This window comes from Oncorhynchus keta, chromosome 5, assembly GCF_023373465.1.
Source record: "Oncorhynchus keta strain PuntledgeMale-10-30-2019 chromosome 5, Oket_V2, whole genome shotgun sequence".
Lineage (NCBI taxonomy): Eukaryota > Metazoa > Chordata > Actinopteri > Salmoniformes > Salmonidae > Oncorhynchus > Oncorhynchus keta.
In genome coordinates this window covers 36,954,653-36,976,039 of record NC_068425.1, presented here as the reverse complement: position 1 = coordinate 36,976,039, position 21,387 = coordinate 36,954,653, and the positions used below count along the sequence as shown (strand labels likewise).

Here is a 21,387-nt window from a genome sequence, read left to right as displayed (position 1 = left end):
CAGAGAGAGGTCAGCTCATATTAACCTAGTGTCTATCATCAGAGGGAGGTCAGCTCATATTAACCTAGTGTCTATCATCAGAGGGAGGTCAGCTCATATTAACCTAGTGTCTATCATCAGAGGGAGGTCAGCTCATATTAACCTAGTGTCTATCATCAGAGGGAGGTCAGCTCATATTAACCTAGTGTCTATCATCAGAGGGAGGTCAGCTCATATTAACCTAGTGTCTATCATCAGAGGGAGGTCAGCTCATATTAACCTAGTGTCTATCATCAGAGGGAGGTCAGCTCATATTAACCTAGTGTCTATCATCAGAGGGAGGTCAGCTCATATTAACCTAGTGTCTATCATCAGAGGGAGGTCAGCTCATATTAACCTAGTGTCTATCATCAGAGGGAGATCAGCTCATATTAACCTAGTGTCTATCATCAGAGGGAGATCAGCTCATATTAACCTAGTGTCTATCATCAGAGAGAGGTCAGCTCATATTAACCTAGTGTCTATCATCAGAGGGAGGTCAGCTCATATTAACCTAGTGTCTATCATCAGAGGGAGGTCAGCTCATATTAACCTAGTGTCTATCATCAGAGAGAGGTCAGCCCATATTAACCTAGTGTCTATCATCAGAGAGAGGTCAGCTCATATTAACCTAGTGTCTATCATCAGAGGGAGGTCAGCTCATATTAACCTAGTGTCTATCATCAGAGGGAGGTCAGCTCATATTAACCTAGTGTCTATCTACCTGACTGTCATCAGAGGGAGGTCAGCTCATATTAACCTAGTGTCTATCTACCTGACTGTCATCAGAGGGAGGTCAGCTCATATTAACCTAGTGTCTATCATCAGAGGGAGGTCAGCTCATATTAACCTAGTGTCTATCATCAGAGGGAGGTCAGCTCATATTAACCTAGTGTCTATCATCAGAGGGAGGTCAGCTCATATTAACCTAGTGTCTATCATCAGAGGGAGGTCAGCTCATATTAACCTAGTGTCTATCATCAGAGGGAGGTCAGCTCATATTAACCTAGTGTCTATCATCAGAGGGAGGTCAGCTCATATTAACCTAGTGTCTATCATCAGAGGGAGATCAGCTCATATTAACCTAGTGTCTATCATCAGAGGGAGGTCAGCTCATATTAACCTAGTGTCTATCATCAGAGGGAGGTCAGCTCATATTAACCTAGTGTCTATCATCAGAGAGAGGTCAGCTCATATTAACCTAGTGTCTATCTGCCTGCCTGCCTGCCTGCCTGCCTGCCTGCCTTAATACAGTAGAGAGAATAGAGTAGTAGACTGGTGATCAGCATTTTACACTTTACCCAGCTCAGCTATAGACAGACACTAGTTCACAGAGACAAACATAGGCAAAGCACACACACACACACACACACACACACACACACACACACACACACACACACACACACACACACACACGAGAGGCCAAGTATATTCTCCATGCTCCAGCAATCTCCCTGTGTCGCAACACACACACAGTCTGGTGCGTTTGTCTCTTCGTCTTAAAGCCAAAGTGGGGAGACGTGCTTTTAGCATCTGTCATAGTGAGTACATGTATTCCAGAGTGGAGCTGGAGGAGGCGTATATGGGCTAGCCAGGCAGAGTGTGTTCTGGAAGCTGGAGGAGACGTATATGGGCTAGCCAGGCAGAGTGTGTTCTGGAAGCTGGAGGAGACATATATGGGCTAGCCAGGCAGAGTGTGTTCTGGAAGCTGGAGGAGACGTATATGGGCTAGCCAGGCAGAGTGTGTTCTGGAAGCTGGAGGGGACATATATGGGCTAGCCAGGCAGAGTGTGTTCTGGAAGCTGGAGGAGACGTATATGGGCTAGCCAGACAGAGTGTGTTCTGGAAGCTGGAGGAGACGTATATGGGCTAGCCAGGCAGAGTGTGTTCTGGAAGCTGGAGGAGGCGTATATGGGCTAGCCAGGCAGAGTGTGTTCTGGAAGCTGGAGGAGACGTATATGGGCTAGCCTGGCAGAGTGTGTTCTGGAAGCTGGAGGAGACATATATGGGCTAGCCAGGCAGAGTGTGTTCTGGAAGCTGGAGGAGACATATATGGGCTAGCCAGGCAGAGTGTGTTCTGGAAGCTGGAGGAGACGTATATGGGCTAGCCAGGCAGAGTGTGTTCTGGAAGCTGGAGGAGGCGTATATGGGCTAGCCTGGCAGAGTGTGTTCTGGAAGCTGGAGGAGACATATATGGGCTAGCCAGGCAGAGTGTGTTCTGGAAGCTGGAGGAGACTTATATGGGCTAGCCAGGCAGAGTGTGTTCTGGAAGCTGGAGGAGACGTATATGGGCTAGCCAGGCAGAGTGTGTTCTGGAAGCTGGAGGAGACGTATATGGGCTAGCCAGACAGAGTGTGTTCTGGAAGCTGGAGGAGACGTATATGGGCTAGCCAGGCAGAGTGTGTTCTGAAAGCTGGAGGAGGCGTATATGGGCTAGCCAGGCAGAGTGTGTTCTGGAAGCTGGAGGAGACGTATATGGGCTAGCCAGGCAGAGTGTGTTATGAAAGCTGGAGGAGACGTATATGGGCTAGCCAGACAGAGTGTGTTCTGGAAGCTGGAGGAGACGTATATGGGCTAGCCTGGCAGAGTGTGTTCTGGAAGCTGGAGGAGACGTATATGGGCTAGCCAGACAGAGTGTGTTCTGGAAGCTGGAGGAGACGTATATGGGCTAGCCAGGCAGAGTGTGTTCTGGAAGCTGGAGGAGGCGTATATGGGCTAGCCAGGCAGAGTGTGTTCTGGAAGCTGGAGGAGACGTATATGGGCTAGCCAGGCAGAGTGTGTTCTGGAAGCTGGAGGAGACATATATGGGCTAGCCAGGCAGAGTGTGTTCTGGAAGCTGGAGGAGACGTATATGGGCTAGCCAGGCAGAGTGTGTTCTGGAAGCTGGAAGAGACGTATATGGGCTAGCCAGGCAGAGTGTGTTCTGGAAGCTGGAGGAGACGTATATGGGCTAGCCAGGCAGAGTGTGTTCTGGAAGCTGGAGGAGACGTAATATGGGCTAGCCAGGCAGAGTGTGTTCTGGAAGCTGGAGGAGACGTATATGGGCTAGCCAGGCAGAGTGTGTTCTGGAAGCTGGAGGAGTCGTATATGGGCTAGCCAGGCAGAGTGTGTTCTGGAAGCTGGAGGAGACGTATATGGGCTAGCCAGGCAGAGTGTGTTCTGAAAGCTGGAGGAGACGTATATGGGCTAGCCAGGCAGAGTGTGTTCTGGAAGCTGGAGGAGACGTATATGGGCTAGCCAGGCAGAGTGTGTTCTAGAAGCTGGAGGAGGCGTATATGGGCTAGCCTGGCAGAGTGTGTTCTGGAAGCTGGAGGAGATGTATATGGGCCAGCCAGGCAGAGTGTGTTCTGGAAGCTGGAGGAGACGTATATGGGCTAGCCAGGCAGAGTGTGTTCTGGAAGCTGGAGGAGACGTATATGGGCTAGCCTGGCAGAGTGTGTTCTGGAAGCTGGAGGAGACGTATATGGGCTAGCCAGGCAGAGTGTGTTCTGGAAGCTGGAGGAGACGTATATGGGCTAGCCAGGCAGAGTGTGTTCTAGAAGCTGGAGGAGACGTATATGGGCTAGCCAGGCAGAGTGTGTTCTGGAAGCTGGAGGAGGCGTATATGGGCTAGCCAGGCAGAGTGTGTTCTAGAAGCTGGAGGAGACGTATATGGGCTAGCCAGGCAGAGTGTGTTCTGGAAGCTGGAGGAGGCGTATATGGGCTAGCCAGGCAGAGTGTGTTCTAGAAGCTGGAGGAGACGTATATGGGCTAGCCAGGCAGAGTGTGTTCTGGAAGCTGGAGGAGGCGTATATGGGCTAGCCAGGCAGAGTGTGTTCTAGAAGCTGGAGGAGACGTATATGGGCTAGCCAGGCAGAGTGTGTTCTGGAAGCTGGAGGAGGCGTATATGGGCTAGCCAGGCAGAGTGTGTTCTAGAAGCTGGAGGAGACGTATATGGGCTAGCCAGGCAGAGTGTGTTCTGGAAGCTGGAGGAGGCGTATATGGGCTAGCCAGGCAGAGTGTGTTCTGGAAGCTGGAGGAGGCGTATATGGGCTAGCCAGGCAGAGTGTGTTCTGGAAGCTGGAGGAGGCGTATATGGGCTAGCCAGGCAGAGTGTGTTCTGGAAGCTGGAGGAGGCGTATATGGGCTAGCCAGGCAGAGTGTGTTCTGGAAGCTGGAGGAGACGTATATGGGCTAGCCAGGCAGAGTGTGTTCTAGAAGCTGGAGGAGACGTATATGGGCTAGCCAGGCAGAGTGTGTTCTGGAAGCTGGAGGAGGCGTATATGGGCTAGCCAGGCAGAGTGTGTTCTAGAAGCTGGAGGAGACGTATATGGGCTAGCCAGGCAGAGTGTGTTCTGGAAGCTGGAGGAGGCGTATATGGGCTAGCCAGGCAGAGTGTGTTCTAGAAGCTGGAGGAGACGTATATGGGCTAGCCAGGCAGAGTGTGTTCTGGAAGCTGGAGGAGGCGTATATGGGCTAGCCAGGCAGAGTGTGTTCTGGAAGCTGGAGGAGGCGTATATGGGCTAGCCAGGCAGAGTGTGTTCTGGAAGCTGGAGGAGGCGTATATGGGCTGGAGCCAGGCAGAGTGTGTTCTGGAAGCTGGAGGAGGCGTATATGGGCTAGCCAGGCAGAGTGTGTTCTGGAAGCTGGAGGAGACGTATATGGGCTAGCCAGGCAGAGTGTGTTCTAGAAGCTGGAGGAGACGTATATGGGCTAGCCAGGCAGAGTGTGTTCTGGAAGCTGGAGGAGGCGTATATGGGCTAGCCAGGCAGAGTGTGTTCTAGAAGCTGGAGGAGACGTATATGGCCAGCCAGGCAGAGTGTGTTCTGGAAGCTGGAGGAGGCGTATATGGGCTAGCCAGGCAGAGTGTGTTCTAGAAGCTGGAGGAGACGTATATGGGCTAGCCAGGCAGAGTGTGTTCTGGAAGCTGGAGGAGGCGTATATGGGCTAGCCAGGCAGAGTGTGTTCTGGAAGCTGGAGGAGGCGTATATGGGCTAGCCAGGCAGAGTGTGTTCTGGAAGCTGGAGGAGGCGTATATGGGCTAGCCAGGCAGAGTGTGTTCTGGAAGCTGGAGGAGACGTATATGGGCTAGCCAGGCAGAGTGTGTTCTGGAAGCTGGAGGAGGCGTATATGGGCTAGCCAGGCAGAGTGTGTTCTGGAAGCTGGAGGAGGCGTATATGGGCTAGCCAGGCAGAGTGTGTTCTGGAAGCTGGAGGAGGCGTATATGGGCTAGCCAGGCAGAGTGTGTTCTGGAAGCTGGAGGAGACGTATATGGGCTAGCCAGGCAGAGTGTGTTCTGGAAGCTGGAGGAGACGTATATGGGCTAGCCAGGCAGAGTGTGTTCTGGAAGCTGGAGGAGACGTATATGGGCTAGCCAGGCAGAGTGTGTTCTGGAAGCTGGAGGAGACGTATATGGGCTAGCCAGGCACACTGCTAGCTAGCCAGCTAGCCCCCCGAATAGCAGCACTGTAGAATTATTACACTCAACGGAACGACTTGATTAGTGTAGTGTCAACAACGCAGCTACTGCCAGCTAGCCTACTTTAGCAGTACTATATCATTTTAATCATTTTAGTCAATAAGATTCTTGCTACGTAAGCTTAACTTTCTGAACATTCGAGACGTGTAGTCCGCTTGTCATTCCAATTTCCTTGCATTAGCGTAGCCTTTTCTGTAGCCTGTCAACTATGTGTCTGTCTATCCCTGTTCTTCTCCTCTCTGCACAGACCATACAAACGCTCCACACCGCGTGGGCCGCGACCACCCTAACCTGGTGGTCCCAGCGCGTTTTACCCACGGGAGTTCCAGGTCTCTGGTAGCCTCTGGAACTGCCAATCTGCGGCCAACAAGGCAGAGTTCATCTCAGCCTATGCCTCCCTCCAGTCCCTTGACTTCTTGGCACTGACGGAAACATGGATCACCACAGATAACACTGCTACTCCTACTGCTCTCTCCTCGTCCGCCCACGTGTTCTCGCACACCCCGAGAGCTTCTGGTCAGCGGGGTGGTGGCACCGGGATCCTCATCTCTCCCAAGTGGTCTTTCTCTCTTTCTCATCTGTCTATTGCCTCCTTTGAATTCCATGCTGTCACAGTTACCAGCCCTTTCAAGCTTAACATCCTTATCATTTATCGCCCTCCAGGTTCCCTCGGAGAGTTCATCAATGAGCTTGATGCCTTGATAAGCTCCTTTCCTGAGGACGGCTCACCTCTCACAGTTCTGGGCGACTTTAACCTCCCCACGTCTACCTTTGACTCATTCCTCTCTGCCTCCTTCTTTCCCCTCCTCTCCTCTTTGACCTCACCCTCTCACCCTCCCCCTACTCACAAGGCAGGCAATACGCTTGACCTCATCTTTACTAGATGCTGTTCTTCCACTAACCTCATTGCAACTCCTCCAAGTCTCCGACCACTACCTTGTATCCTTTTCCCTCTCGCTCTCATCCAACACTTCCCACACTGCCCCTACTCGGATGGTATCGCGCCGTCCCAATCTTCGCTCTCTCCCCCGCTACTCTCTCCTCTTCCATCCTATCTTCTCTTCCCTCTGCTCAAACTTTCTCCAACCTATCTCCTGATTCTGCCTCCTCAACCCTCCTCTCCTCCCTTACTGCATCCTTTGACTCCCTATGTCCCCTATCCTCCAGGCCGGCTCGGTCCTCCCTCCCGCTCCGTGGCTCGACGACTCATTGCGAGCTCACAGAACAGGGCTCCGGGCAGCCGAGCGGAAATGGAGGAAAACTCGCCTCCCTGCGGACCTGGCATCCTTTCACTCCCTCCTCTCTACATTTTCCTCCTCTGTCTCTGCTGCTAAAGCCACTTTCTACCATTCTAAATTCCAAGCATCTGCCTCTAACCCTAGGAAGCTCTTTGCCACCTTCTCCTCCCTCCTGAATCCTCCCCCCTCCCTCCTCCCTCTCTGCAGATGACTTCGTCAACCATTTTGAAAAGAAGGTCGATGACATCCGATCCTCGTTGCTAAGTCAAACGACACCGCTGGTTCTGCTCACACTGCCCTACCCTATGCTCTGACCTCTTTCTCCCCTCTCTCTCCAGATGAAATCTCGCGTCTTGTGACGGCCGGCCGCCCAACAACCTGCCCGCTTGACCCTATCCCCTCCTCTCTTCTCCAGACCATTTCCGGAGACCTTCTCCCTTACCTTACCTCGCTCATCAACTCATCCCTGACCGCTGGCTACGTCCCTCCCGTCTTCAAGAGCGAGAGTTGCACCCTTCTGAAAAAAACCTACACTCGATCCCTCCGATGTCAACAACTACAGACCAGTATCCCTTCTCTCTTTTCTCTCCAAAACTCTTGAGCGTGCCGTCCTGGCCAGCTCTACCGCTATCTCTCTCAGAATGACCTTCTTGATCCAAATCAGTCAGGTTTCAAGACTAGTCATTCAACTGAGACTGCTCTTCTCTGTATCACGGAGGCGCTCCGCACTGCTAAAGCTAACTCTCTCCCTCTGCTCTCATCCTTCTAGACCTATCGGCTGCCTTCGATACTGTGAACCATCAGATCCTCCTCTCCACCCTCTCCGAGTTGGGCATCTCCGGCGCGGCCCACGCTTGGATTGCGTCCTACCTGACAGGTCGCTCCTACCAGGTGGCGTGGCGAGAATCTGTCTCCTCACCACGCGCTCTCACCACTGGTGTCCCCAGGGCTCTGTTCTAGGCCCTCTCTTATTCTCGCTATACACCAAGTCACTTGGCTCTGTCATAACCTCACATGGTCTCTCCTATCATTGCTATGCAGACGACACACAATTAATCTTCTCCTTTCCCCTTCTGATGACCAGGTGGCGAATCGCATCTCTGCATGTCTGGCAGACATATCAGTGTGGATGACGGATCACCACCTCAAGCTGAACCTCAGCAAGACGGAGCTCCTCTTCCTCCCGGGAAGGACTGCCCGCTCCATGATCTCGCCATCACGGTTGACAACTCCATTGTGTCCTCCTCCCAGAGCGCTAAGAACCTTGGCGTGATCCTGGACAACACCCTGACGTTCTCAACTAACATCAAGGCGGTGTCCCGTTCCTGTAGGTTCATGCTCTACAACATCCGCAGAGTACGACCCTGCCTCACACAGGAAGCGGCGCAGGTCCTAATCCAGGCACTTGTCATCTCCCGTCTTGATTACTGCAACTCGCTGTTGGCTGGGCTCCCTGCCTGTGCCATTAAACCCCTACAACTCATCCAGAACGCCGCAGCCCGTCTGGTGTTCAACCTTCCCAAGTTCTCTCACGTCACCCCGCTCCTCCGCTCTCTCCACTGGCTTCCAGTTGAAGCTCGCATCTGCTACAAGACCATGGTGCTCGCCACGGAGCTGTGAGGGGAACGGCACCTCAGTACCTCCAGGCTCTGATCAGGCCCTACACCCAAACAAGGGCACTGCGTTCATCCACCTCTGGCCTGCTCGCCTCCCTACCACTGAGGAAGTACAGTTCCCGCCTCAGCCCAGTCAAAACTGTTCGCTGCTCTGGCCCCCAATGGTGGAACAAACTCCTCACGACGCCAGGACAGCGGAGTCAATCACCACCTTCCGGAGACACCTGAAACCCCACCTCTTCAAGGAATACCTAGGATAGGGTAAGTAAGGGTAAGTAATCCTTCTCACCCCCCCCTCTCTCCCCCAACAAGATTTAGATGCAAGTGGCTGTTCCACTGGTTGTCATAAGGTGTATGCACCAATTTGTAAGTCGCTCTGGATAAGAGCGTCTGCTAAATGACTTAAATGTAATGTAAATGTGTGTTCTGAAAGCTGGAGGAGACGTATATGGGCTAGCCAGGCAGAGTGTGTTCTGGAAGCTGGAGGAGGCGTATATGGGCTAGCCAGGCAGAGTGTGTTCTGGAAGCTGGAGGAGACGTATATGGGCTAGCCAGGCAGAGTGTGTTCTGAAAGCTGGAGGAGACGTATATGGGCTAGCCAGGCAGAGTGTGTTCTGGAAGCTGGAGGAGACGTATATGGGCTAGCCAGGCAGAGTGTGTTCTGAAAGCTGGAGGAGACGTATATGGGCTAGCCAGGCAGAGTGTGTTCTAGAAGCTGGAGGAGACGTATATGGGCTAGCCAGGCAGAGTGTGTTCTGGAAGCTGGAGGAGGCGTATATGGGCTAGCCAGGCAGAGTGTGTTCTGGAAGCTGGAGGAGGCGTATATGGGCTAGCCAGGCAGAGTGTGTTCTAGAAGCTGGAGGAGTCGTATATGGGCCAGCCAGGCAGAGTGTGTTCTGGAAGCTGGAGGAGACGTATATGGGCTAGCCAGGCAGAGTGTGTTCTAGAAGCTGGAGGAGACGTATATGGGCTAGCCAGGCAGAGTGTGTTCTGAAAGCTGGAGGAGACGTCTACGGGCTAGCCAGGCAGAGTGTGTTCTGGAAGCTGGAGGAGACGTATATGGGCTAGCCAGGCAGAGTGTGTGTTAGCAAGGCTAACAGCAGCACATAGACCATCTCCAACGAGCAGGACACCACACCAGGAGGCTGTTTTTAGCAGCAGCAGCAGCCTGTATATGGGCTACAGTTGAAAACGCTAGATAAGGGGTTCTCCAACTTGTTGGGGCCAGGGACCCCCTCATAACTCCAGTGAGACAGAAATAGCATACGAGGGGTTTAACTAGGAGTTTGGCAGCGCAGGGCTGGACCAACCAAGTTTCACCAAGGAACATTGTTTTTTCAAAAGGTCCACCCACCTCTTTGCATCGGAGAGAAAAATGTGGCAGTTTTCAAGCTAATTTCCTTCAATTCTAAGTCTCGGTTTTGGTAAAAAGCTGAGGGATGGGCCTGGAGAAATATAGCCATTCAATTAGACAGAGCTGTGGATGTAAGGACTGACCATCCATGATATCAACAATATAGTTTTAACTATGTTTTGAGGCTCCACAGTGTTAGTTTACTTTGTTTCCAAACATTGGAGTAAAACCAGGTTGTATTCTGGGTTCTGATGGGGTACCACAGTTGAACTAAGCTCATGAAGCACTTATAAGTTATATTCTTCAAGAATCAAGTGGGTACATCAGGGTTTGCCATACCAAAGATGGATGTAGCAACTAAGGATTCCAGCTTTAAATTAGTGCTTTTATGTAAATAAAATAAAAAAATATATATTAATAATTGTGGAATAAAATAAATATTGAGTTGAAAAATGGAACATTTGTGGAGTACTGTGGATACCAATATCCCTGTGAGCCTCCCGGGCCCATGTTGCCCAGGGTTCAGAACAGAATACTGTGGATACTAATATCCCTGTGAGCCTCCCAGGCCCATGTTGCCCAGGGTTAAGAACAGAATACTGTGGATGCTAATATCTCTGTGAGCCTCCCAGGCCCATGTTGCCCAGGGTTAAGAACAGAATACTGTGGATGCTAATATCTCTGTGAGCCTCCCAGGCCCATGTTGCCCAGGGTTAAGAACAGAATACTGTGGATGCTAATATCTCTGTGAGCCTCCCGGGCCCATGTTGCCCAGGGTTCAGAACAGAATACTGTGGATACTAATATCTCTGTGAGCCTCCCAGGCCCATGTTGCCCAGGGTTAAGAACAGAATACTGTGGATGCTAATATCTCTGTGAGCCTCCCAGGCCCATGTTGCCCAGGGTTAAGAACAGAATACTGTGGATGCTAATATCTCTGTGAGCCTCCCAGGCCCATGTTGAGCAAGAGAGAAGAGCAAGTTCTTATTTATAATGACGGCCTACCCCGGGCGTCGTCCTAGCCCGGACGACGCTGGGCCAAATTGTGGGACGGCCTGTGGGACTCCAGATTACGGACGGTTGTGATACAGCCCGGGATCGAACCTGGGTCTGTAGTGACACCTCTAGTGTCTTAGACCGCTGCGCCACTCGGGAGCCCCCATACTGATACAGCATCATAATATATTTAGAAGCAGCTCAACCTTAGACTACATAGACCAGACCACTGGATATATTAAGCAGCAGAATGTACAGTGTCCATCTAAGGACCTGTAGGGTCACTCAGCACTAAATAGCCTGTCTGTATCCCATATGGCACCCTAGTCCCTATATAGTGCACTCATTCTCATCAGACCACTATAGGGCCCCTGGTCAAAAGTAGTGCACTATGTAGGGAATAGGGTGCCATAGAGCTCTGGTCAAAAGTAGTGCACTATATAGGGAATAGGGTGCATAGATCTCTGGTCAGGAGTAGTGCACTATGTAGGGAATAGGGTGCCATAGAGCTCTGGTCAAAAGTAGTGCACTATATAGGGAATAGGGTGCATAGATCTCTGGTCAGGAGTAGTGCACTATGTAGGGAATAGGGTGCCATAGAGCTCTGGTCAAAAGTAGTGCACTATGTAGGGAATAGGGTGCATAGATCTCTGGTCAGGAGTAGTGCACTATGTAGGGAATAGGGTGCCATAGAGCTCTGGTCAAAAGTAGTGCACTATGTAGGGAATAGGGTGCCATATGGGACGGAACTGGAGTCTAAAATAGCTTCCTCCCATCTGGTTCTGTTCCAGAACCTGGGATGTATTCATTAGGGTAAAACCTACCAAAACATATTGCAACAACAATGTTGTGTTTCTTATTGGACAAGTTCAGGTAGTCCCTCCCGGTTTCAGTCCGTTTCCTACCGTAGAGCAAAATGATAAAGCAATATATATATATATCATACTGATTAGCCAATATTGATAGAGTAACATGGTGTGTATTAACCCACTGGTCAGTAGGATAATGGGGACTATGGTGTGTATTGACCCAGTGGTCAGTAGGGTAATGAGGTCTATGGTGTGTATTGACCCAGTGGTCAGTAGGATAATGAGGACTATGTGTGTATTGACCCAGTGGTCAGTAGGATAATGGGGACTATGGTGTGTATTGACCCAGTGGTCAGTAGGATAATGGGGACTATGGTGTGTATTGACCCAGTGGTCAGTAGGATAATGGGGACGATGGTGTGTATTGACCCAGTGGTCAGTAGGGTAATGAGGACTATGGTGTGTGTTGACCCAGTGGTCAGTAGGATAATGGGGACTATGGTGTGTATTGACCCAGTGGTCAGTAGGATAATGGGGACTATGGTGTGTATTGACCCAGTGGTCAGTAGGATAATGGGGACTATGATGTGTATTGATCTACTGGTCAGTAGGATAATGAGGCCTATGGTGTGTATTGACCCAGTGGTCAGTAGGGTAATGAGGTAATGGGGACTATGGTGTGTATTGGCCTAGTGGTCATTAGGGGTAATGAGGACTATGATGTGTATTGACCCAGTGGTCAGTAGGATAATGAGGACTATGGTGTGTATTGACCCAGTGGTCAGTAGGATAATGAGGACTTTGGTGTGTGTTGACCCAGTGGTCAGTAGGATAATGAGGCCTATGGTGTGTGTTGACCCACTGGTCAGTAGGGTAATGAGGACTATGGTGTGTATTGGCCTAGTGGTCATTAGGGTAATGAGGACCATGGTGTGTATTGACCCAGTGGTCAGTAGGATAATGGGGACTATGATGTGTATTGACCCAGTGGTCAGTAGGGTAATGAGGTAATGGGGACTATGGTGTGTATTGCCTCAGTGGTCAGTAGGATAATGAGGACTATGGTGTGTGTTGACCTAGTGGTCAGTAGGATAATGGGGAATATGGTGTGTATTGCCTCGGTGGTCAGTAGGATAATGGGGACTATGGTGTGTATTGACCCAGTGGTCAGTAGGATAATGGGGACTATGGTGTGTATTGACCCAGTGGTCAGTAGGATAATGGGGCCTATGGTGTGTGTTGACCCAGTGGTCAGTAGGATAATGGGGAATATGGTGTGTATTGCCTCAGTGGTCAGTAGGATAATGGGGACTATGGTGTGTATTGACCCAGTGGTCAGTAGGATAATGGGGCCTATGGTGTGTGTTGACCCAGTGGTCAGTAGGATAATGGGGACTATGGTGTGTATTGACCCAGTGGTCAGTAGGATAATGGGGACTATGGTGTGTATTGACCCAGTGGTCAGTAGGATAATGGGGCCTATGGTGTGTATTAACCCACTGGTCAGTAGGGTAATGAGGACTATGGTGTGTATTGACCCAGTGGTCAGTAAGATAATGGGGACTATGGTGTGTATTGACCCAGTGGTCAGTAAGATAATGGGGAATATGGGGATAATAATGATGGTTGTGCAGCATTGACCCAGTGGTCAGTAGGATAATGAGGAATATGGGGATAATAATGATGGTTGTGCAGCATTGACCCAGTGGTCAGTAGGATAATGAGGAATATGGGGATAATAATGATGGTTGTGCAGCATTGACCCAGTGGTCAGTAGGATAATGGGGAATATGGGGATAATAATGATGGTTGTGCAGCATTGACCCAGTGGTCAGTAGGATAATGGGGAATATGGGGATAATAATGATGGTTGTGCAGCAATGCGTCATCTCTGTTTGATCATATAATACAACATGGTTGTGCTTTGTTCTTGCTGCTACACCGGAGGCTCATTTTACCACGCACACACACTGTATGAATATTCATGAGCTGGAGGATGGAGGGATGGCGCCCCAGAGAAGAGGAATGCAGCGCTCTGCCCCTCCCCCACACCTCCCTCCTTCCCCTTCCGTCTATTCCACCCTCTCCTCCCCAGGCGCACATGCCATCTGGCCAGAGAGAGGGTGGGAGAGAGCGAGAGGGAAAGGATAGAGGGGAGATGACAGAGGATAGGGGATAGAGGGGAGATGACAGAGAGAAAGGATAGAGGGGAGATGACAGAGAGAAAGGATAGAGGGGAGATGACAGAGAGAAAGGATAGAGGGGAGATGACAGAGAGAAAGGATAGAGGGGAGATGACAGAGAGAAAGGATAGAGGGGAGATGACAGAGAGGAAGGATAGAGGGGAGATGACAGAGAGGAAGGATAGAGGGGAGATGACAGAGAGGAAGGATAGAGGGGAGATGACAGAGAGAAAGGATAGAGGGGAGATGACAGAGAGAAAGGATAGAGGGGAGATGACAGAGAGGAAGGATAGAGGGGAGATGACAGAGAGGAAGGATAGAGGGGAGATGACAGAGAGGAAGGATAGAGGGTATGACAGAGGAAGGATAGAGGGGAGATGACAGAGAGGAAGGATAGAGGGGAGATGACAGAGAGGAAGGATAGAAGGGAGATGACAGAGAGGAAGGATAGAGGGGAGATGACAGAGAGGAAGGATAGAGGGGAGATGGCAGAGAGGAAGGATAGAGGGGAGATGGCAGAGAGGAAGGATAGAGGGGAGATGGCAGAGAGGAAGGATAGAGGGGAGATGACAGAGGAAGGATAGAGGGGAGATGACAGAGGAAGGATAGAGGGAGATGACAGAGGAAGGATAGAGGGGATGACAGAGGAAGGATAGAGGGGAGATGACAGAGGAAGGATAGAGGGGAGATGACAGAGGAAGGATAGAGGGGAGATGACAGAGAGAAAGGATAGAGGGGAGATGACAGAGAGAAAGGATAGAGGGGAGATGACAGAGAGGAAGGATAGAGGGGAGATGACAGAGAGGAAGGATAGAGGGGAGATGACAGAGAGGAAGGATAGAGGGGAGATGACAGAGAGGAAGGATAGAGGGGAGATGACAGAGAGGAAGGATAGAGGGGAGATGACAGAGAGGAAGGATAGAGGGGAGATGACAGAGAGGAAGGATAGAGGGGAGATGACAGAGAGGAAGGATAGAGGGGAGATGACAGAGGAAGGATAGAGGGGAGATGACAGAGGAAGGATAGAGGGGAGATGACAGAGGAAGGATAGAGGGGAGATGACAGAGAAAGGATAGAGGGGAGATGACAGAGAGAAAGGATAGAGGGGAGATGACAGAGAGAAAGGATAGAGGGGAGATGACAGAGAGAAAGGATAGAGGGGAGATGACAGAGAGAAAGGATAGAGGGGAGATGACAGAGAGAAAGGATAGAGGGGAGATGACAGAGAGAAAGGATAGAGGGGAGATGACAGAGAGAAAGGATAGAGGGGAGATGACAGAGAGGAAGGATAGAGGGGAGATGACAGAGAGGAAGGATAGAGGGGAGATGACAGAGAGGAAGGATAGAGGGGAGATGACAGAGAGAAAGGATAGAGGGGAGATGACAGAGAGGAAGGATAGAGGGGAGATGACAGAGAGGAAGGATAGAGGGGAGATGACAGAGAGGAAGGATAGAGGGGAGATGACAGAGAGGAAGGATAGAGGGGAGATGACAGAGAGGAAGGATAGAGGGGAGATGACAGAGAGGAAGGATAGAAGGGAGATGACAGAGAGGAAGGATAGAGGGGAGATGACAGAGAGGAAGGATAGAGGGGAGATGGCAGAGAGGAAGGATAGAGGGGAGATGGCAGAGAGGAAGGATAGAGGGGAGATGACAGAGAGGAAGGATAGAGGGGAGATGACAGAGAGGAAGGATAGAGGGGAGATGACAGAGAGGAAGGATAGAGGGGAGATGACAGAGAGGAAGGATAGAGGGGAGATGACAGAGAGGAAGGATAGAGGGGAGATGACAGAGAGGAAGGATAGAGGGAGATGACAGAGGAAGGATAGAGGGGAGATGACAGAGGAAGGATAGAGGGGAGATGACAGAGGAAGGATAGTGGGGAGATGACAGAGGAAGGATAGAGGGGAGATGACAGAGAAAGGATAGAGGGGAGATGACAGAGAGAAAGGATAGAGGGGAGATGACAGAGAGAAAGGATAGAGGGGAGATGACAGAGAGGAAGGATAGAGGGGAGATGACAGAGAGGAAGGATAGAACCAATGATGGAGAGATCAAGAGGTGAGGGGATTGGTGGAGGAGAGGGGAGCAGTGAAAAAGAAGGATATAGGGCACAAACGAATGAGACCCACAGGGCTCCAGGAACCCAGGTTATCGCTCCATCCTGTCCCAATGTCAGAGCACCCTGCTGGGGCAACCCTCCAGGGGTGAGGGGCTGGAGGGCTGTGGTGGTGATAAGCCTGTTACTGGGAGTGCAGGTTGTTACACACACAAAAGCTTGCACTTAGGTACGCGCACACCGCATGGGGGAAACACCTTTAAACAACACACACCTTGGAGGGGGGAAAACACACCTTTAAACAACACAATTGTCAGTGGGACTAGGACACATGCAGAGGATCCGGACTGACTAAACGGCCAGGTTAAAGGTCATGGAGGATCCGGACTGACTGAACGGCCAGGGTAAAGGTCACAGAGGATCCGGACAGACTAAACGGCCAGGGTAAAGGTCACAGAGGATCCGGACTGACTGAACGGCCAGGGTAAAGGTCACAGAGGATCCGGACTGACTGAACGGCCAGGGTAAAGGTCACAGAGGATCCGGACTGACTGAACGGCCAGGGTAAAGGTCACAGAGGATCCGGACTGACTGAATGGCCAGGGTAAAGGTCACGGAGGATCTGGACTGTCAGTGGTGAGGCTGAATGTAAATGTAGACAGGGTTAACCCCAGGGCTAACTGGCTCTGTCCTGTTACTCAGCTAATTACAATGAGAAGAAGGAAAACCCACACTCACTGGAATAGTTCAGCAGTTAATGTATTTTAGCAGCAGCGGGTCAACAATACATTCAAACTACGACAGTATTCCAGTGAGGTCAACAATACATTCAAACTGCAACAGTATTCCAGTGAGGTCAACAATACATTCAAACTGCAACAGTATTCCAGTGAGGTCAACAATACATTCAAACTGCAACAGTATTCCAGTGAGGTCAACAATACATTCAAACTGCAACAGTATTCCAGTGAGGTCAACAATACATTCAAACTGCAACAGTATTCCAGTGAGGTCAACAATACATTCAAACTACGACAGTATTCCAGTGAGGTCAACAATACATTCAAACTGCAACAGTATTCCAGTGAGGTCAACAATACATTCAAACTGCAACAGTATTCCAGTGAGGTCAACAATACATTCAAACTGCAACAGTATTCCAGTGAGGTCAACAATACATTCAAACTGCAACAGTATTCCAGTGAGGTCAACAATACATTCAAACTACAACAGTATTCCAGTGAGGTCAACAATACATTCAAACTACGACAGTATTCCAGTGAGGTCAACAATACATTCAAACTGCAACAGTATTCCAGTGAGGTCAACAATACATTCAAACTGCAACCGTATTCCAGTGAGGTCAACAATACATTCAAACTACTACAGTATTCCAGTGAGGTCAACAATACATTCAAACTACGACAGTATTCCAGTGAGGTCAACAATACATTCAAACTGCAACAGTATTCCAGTGAGGTCAACAATACATTCAAACTACTACAGTATTCCAGTGAGAGGTCAACAATACATTCAAACTACGACAGTATTCCAGTGAGGTCAACAATACATTCAAACTACGACAGTATTCCAGTGAGGTCAACAATACATTCAAACTGCAACAGTATTCCAGTGAGGTCAACAATACATTCAAACTACAACAGTATTCCAGTGAGGTCAACAATACATTCAAACTGCAACAGTATTCCAGTGAGGTCAACAATACATTCAAACTGCAACAGTATTCCAGTGAGGTCAACAATACATTCAAACTACGACAGTATTCCAGTGAGGTCAACAATACATTCAAACTACGACAGTATTCCAGTGAGGTCAACAATACATTCAAACTGCAACAGTATTCCAGTGAGGTCAACAATACATTCAAACTGCAACAGTATTCCAGTGAGGTCAACAATACATTCAAACTGCAACAGTATTCCAGTGAGGTCAACAATACATTCAAACTACTACAGTATTCCAGTGAGGTCAACAATACATTCAAACTACGACAGTATTCCAGTGAGGTCAACAATACATTCAAACTGCAACAGTATTCCAGTGAGGTCAACAATACATTCAAACTGCAACAGTATTCCAGTGAGGTCAACAATACATTCAAACTGCAACAGTATTCCAGTGAGGTCAACAATACATTCAAACTACGACAGTATTCCAGTGAGGTCAACAATACATTCAAACTGCAACAGTATTCCAGTGAGGTCAACAATACATTCAAACTGCAACAGTATTCCAGTGAGGTCAACAATACATTCAAACTACTACAGTATTCCAGTGAGAGGTCAAGTGATCTAGATGAGAGTTGGTAGGATGACCACTAGGCCAGTTACAGTGATCTAGATGAGAGCTGGTAGGATGACCACTAAGCCAGTTACAGTGATCTAGATAAGAGCTGGTAGGATGACCACTAGGCCAGTTACAGTGATCTAGATGAGAGCTGGTAGGATGGCCACTAGGCCGGTTACAGTGATCTAGATGAGAGCTGGTAGGATGACCACTAGGCCAGTTACAGTGATCTAGATGAGAGCTGGTAGGATTACCACTAGGCCAGTTACAGTGATCTAGATGAGAGCTGGTAGGATGACCACTAGGCCAGTTACAGTGATCTAGATGAGAGCTGGTAGGATGACCACTAGGCCAGTTACAGTGATCTAGATGAGCTGGTAGGATGACCACTGGGCCAGTTACAGTGATCTAGATGAGCTGGTAGGATGACCACTGGGCCGGTTACAGTGATCTAGATGAGAGCTGGTAGGATGACCACTAGGCCGGTTACAGTGATCTAGATGAGAGCTGGTAGGATGACCACTAGGCCGGTTACAGTGATCTAGATGAGAGCTGGTAGGATGACCACTGGGTCGGTTACAGTGATCTAGATGAGAGCTGGTAGGATGACCACTAGGCCGGTTACAGTGATCTAGATGAGAGCTGGTAGGATGACCACTAGGCCAGTTACAGTGATCTAGATGAGAGCTGGTAGGATTACCACTAGGCCAGTTACAGTGATCTAGATGAGAGCTGGTAGGATGACCACTAGGCCAGTTACAGTGATCTAGATGAGAGCTGGTAGGATGACCACTAGGCCAGTTACAGTGATCTAGATGAGCTGGTAGGCCAGTTACAGTGATCTAGATGAGCTGGTAGGATGACCACTGGGCCGGTTACAGTGATCTAGATGAGAGCTGGTAGGATGACCACTAGGCCAGTTACAGTGATCTAGATGAGAGCTGGTAGGATGACCACTAGGCCAGTTACAGTGATCTAGATGAGCTGGTAGGCCAGTTACAGTGATCTAGATGAGCTGGTAGGATGACCACTGGGCCGGTTACAGTGATCTAGATGAGAGCTGGTAGGATGACCACTAGGCCAGTTACAGTGATCTAGATGAGAGCTGGTAGGATGACCACTAGGCCAGTTACAGTGATCTAGATGAGAGCTGGTAGGATGACCATTAGGCCAGTTACAGTGATCTAGATGAGAGCTGGTAGGATGACCACTAGGCCAGTTACAGTGATCTAGATGAGAGCTGGTAGGATGACCACTAGGCCAGTTACAGTGATCTAGATGAGAGCTGGTAGGATGACCACTAGGCCAGTTACAGTGATCTAGATGAGAGCTGGTAGGATGACCACTAGGCCAGTTACAGTGATCTAGATGAGAGCTGGTAGGATTACCACTAGGCCAGTTACAGTGATCTAGATGAGAGCTGGTAGGATGACCACTAGGCCAGTTACAGTGATCTAGATGAGAGCTGGTAGGATGACCACTAGGCCAGTTACAGTGATCTAGATGAGAGCTGGTAGGATGACCACTGGGCCAGTTACAGTGATCTAGATGAGCTGGTAGGATGACCACTGGGCCGGTTACAGTGATCTAGATGAGAGCTGGTAGGATGACCACTAGGCCGGTTACAGTGATCTAGATGAGAGCTGGTAGGATGACCACTAGGCCGGTTACAGTGATCTAGATGAGAGCTGGTAGGATGACCACTGGGCCGGTTACAGTGATCTAGATGAGAGCTGGTAGGATGACCACTAGGCCGGTTACAGTGATCTAGATGAGAGCTGGTAGGATGACCACTAGGCCAGTTACAGTGATCTAGATGAGAGCTGGTAGGATTACCACTAGGCCAGTTACAGTGATCTAGATGAGAGCTGGTAGGATGACCACTAGGCCAGTTACAGTGATCTAGATGAGCTGGTAGGCCAGTTACAGTGATCTAGATGAGCTGGTAGGATGACCACTGGGCCGGTTACAGTGATCTAGATGAGAGCTGGTAGGATGACCACTAGGCCAGTTACAGTGATCTAGATGAGAGCTGGTAGGATGACCACTAGGCCAGTTACAGTGATCTAGATGAGCTGGTAGGCCAGTTACAGTGATCTAGATGAGCTGGTAGGATGACCACTGGGCCAGGTTACAGTGATCTAGATGAGAGCTGGTAGGATGACCACTAGGCCAGTTACAGTGATCTAGATGAGAGCTGGTAGGATGACCATTAGGCCAGTTACAGTGATCTAGATGAGAGCTGGTAGGATGACCACTAGGCCAGTTACAGTGATCTAGATGAGAGCTGGTAGGATGACCACTAGGCCAGTTACAGTGATCTAGATGAGAGCTGGTAGGATGACCACTAGGCCAGTTACAGTGATCTAGATGAGAGCTGGTAGGATGACCACTAGGCCAGTTACAGTGATCTAGATGAGCTGGTAGGCCAGTTACAGTGATCTAGATGAGCTGGTAGGATGACCACTGGGCCGGTTACAGTGATCTAGATGAGAGCTGGTAGGATGACCACTAGGCCAGTTACAGTGATCTAGATGAGAGCTGGTAGGATGACCATTAGGCCAGTTACAGTGATCTAGATGAGAGCTGGTAGGATGACCACTAGGCCAGTTACAGTGATCTAGATGAGAGCTGGTAGGATGACCACTAGGCCAGTTACAGTGATCTAGATGAGAGCTGGTAGGATGACCACTAGGCCAGTTACAGTGATCTAGATGAGAGCTGGTAGGATGACCACTAGGCCAGTTACAGTGATCTAGATGAGCTGGTAGGATGACTAGGCCAGTTAGTGATCTAGATGAGCTGGTAGGATGACCACTGGGCCGGTTACAGTGATCTAGATGAGAGCTGGTAGGATGACCACTAGGCCAGTTACAGTGATCTAGATGAGAGCTGGTAGGATGACCACTAGGCCAGTTACAGTGATCTAGATGAGCTGGTAGGATGACCACTGGGCCAGTTACAGTGATCTAGATGAGCTGGTAGGTTGACCACTGGGCCGGTTACAGTGATCTAGATGAGAGCTGGTAGGATGACCACTAGGCCGGTTACAGTGATCTAGATGAGAGCTGGTAGGATGACCACTAGGCCGGTTACAGTGATCTAGATGAGAGCTGGTAGGATGACCACTGGGCCGGTTACAGTGATCTAGATGAGAGCTGGTAGGATGACCACTAGGCCGGTTACAGTGATCTAGATGAGAGCTGGTAGGATGACCACTAGGCCAGTTACAGTGATCTAGATGAGAGCTGGTAGGATTACCACTAGGCCAGTTACAGTGATCTAGATGAGAGCTGGTAGGATGACCACTAGGCCAGTTACAGTGATCTAGATGAGAGCTGGTAGG

At 49.8% G+C, this 21,387-nt stretch overlaps 1 protein-coding gene and 1 long non-coding RNA gene across 2 annotated transcripts in view; both read right to left on the bottom strand.

Moving 5' to 3' along the window:
* Nucleotides 1-1,234, bottom strand: part of LOC127930255 (uncharacterized) — a 2,456-nt gene extending 1,222 nt beyond the window's left edge. Inside the window, exons 1-2 of the long non-coding RNA XR_008137506.1 lie at nucleotides 1,181-1,234; nucleotides 455-649 (exon numbers count right to left, since the gene is read on the bottom strand). This is a non-coding gene — a long non-coding RNA (uncharacterized LOC127930255). The remainder of the gene's footprint in view (nucleotides 1-454; nucleotides 650-1,180) is intronic.
* LOC127930253 (casein kinase I-like) overlaps nucleotides 1-21,387 on the bottom strand; it is a 78,240-nt gene that overhangs the window by 55,162 nt on the left and 1,691 nt on the right.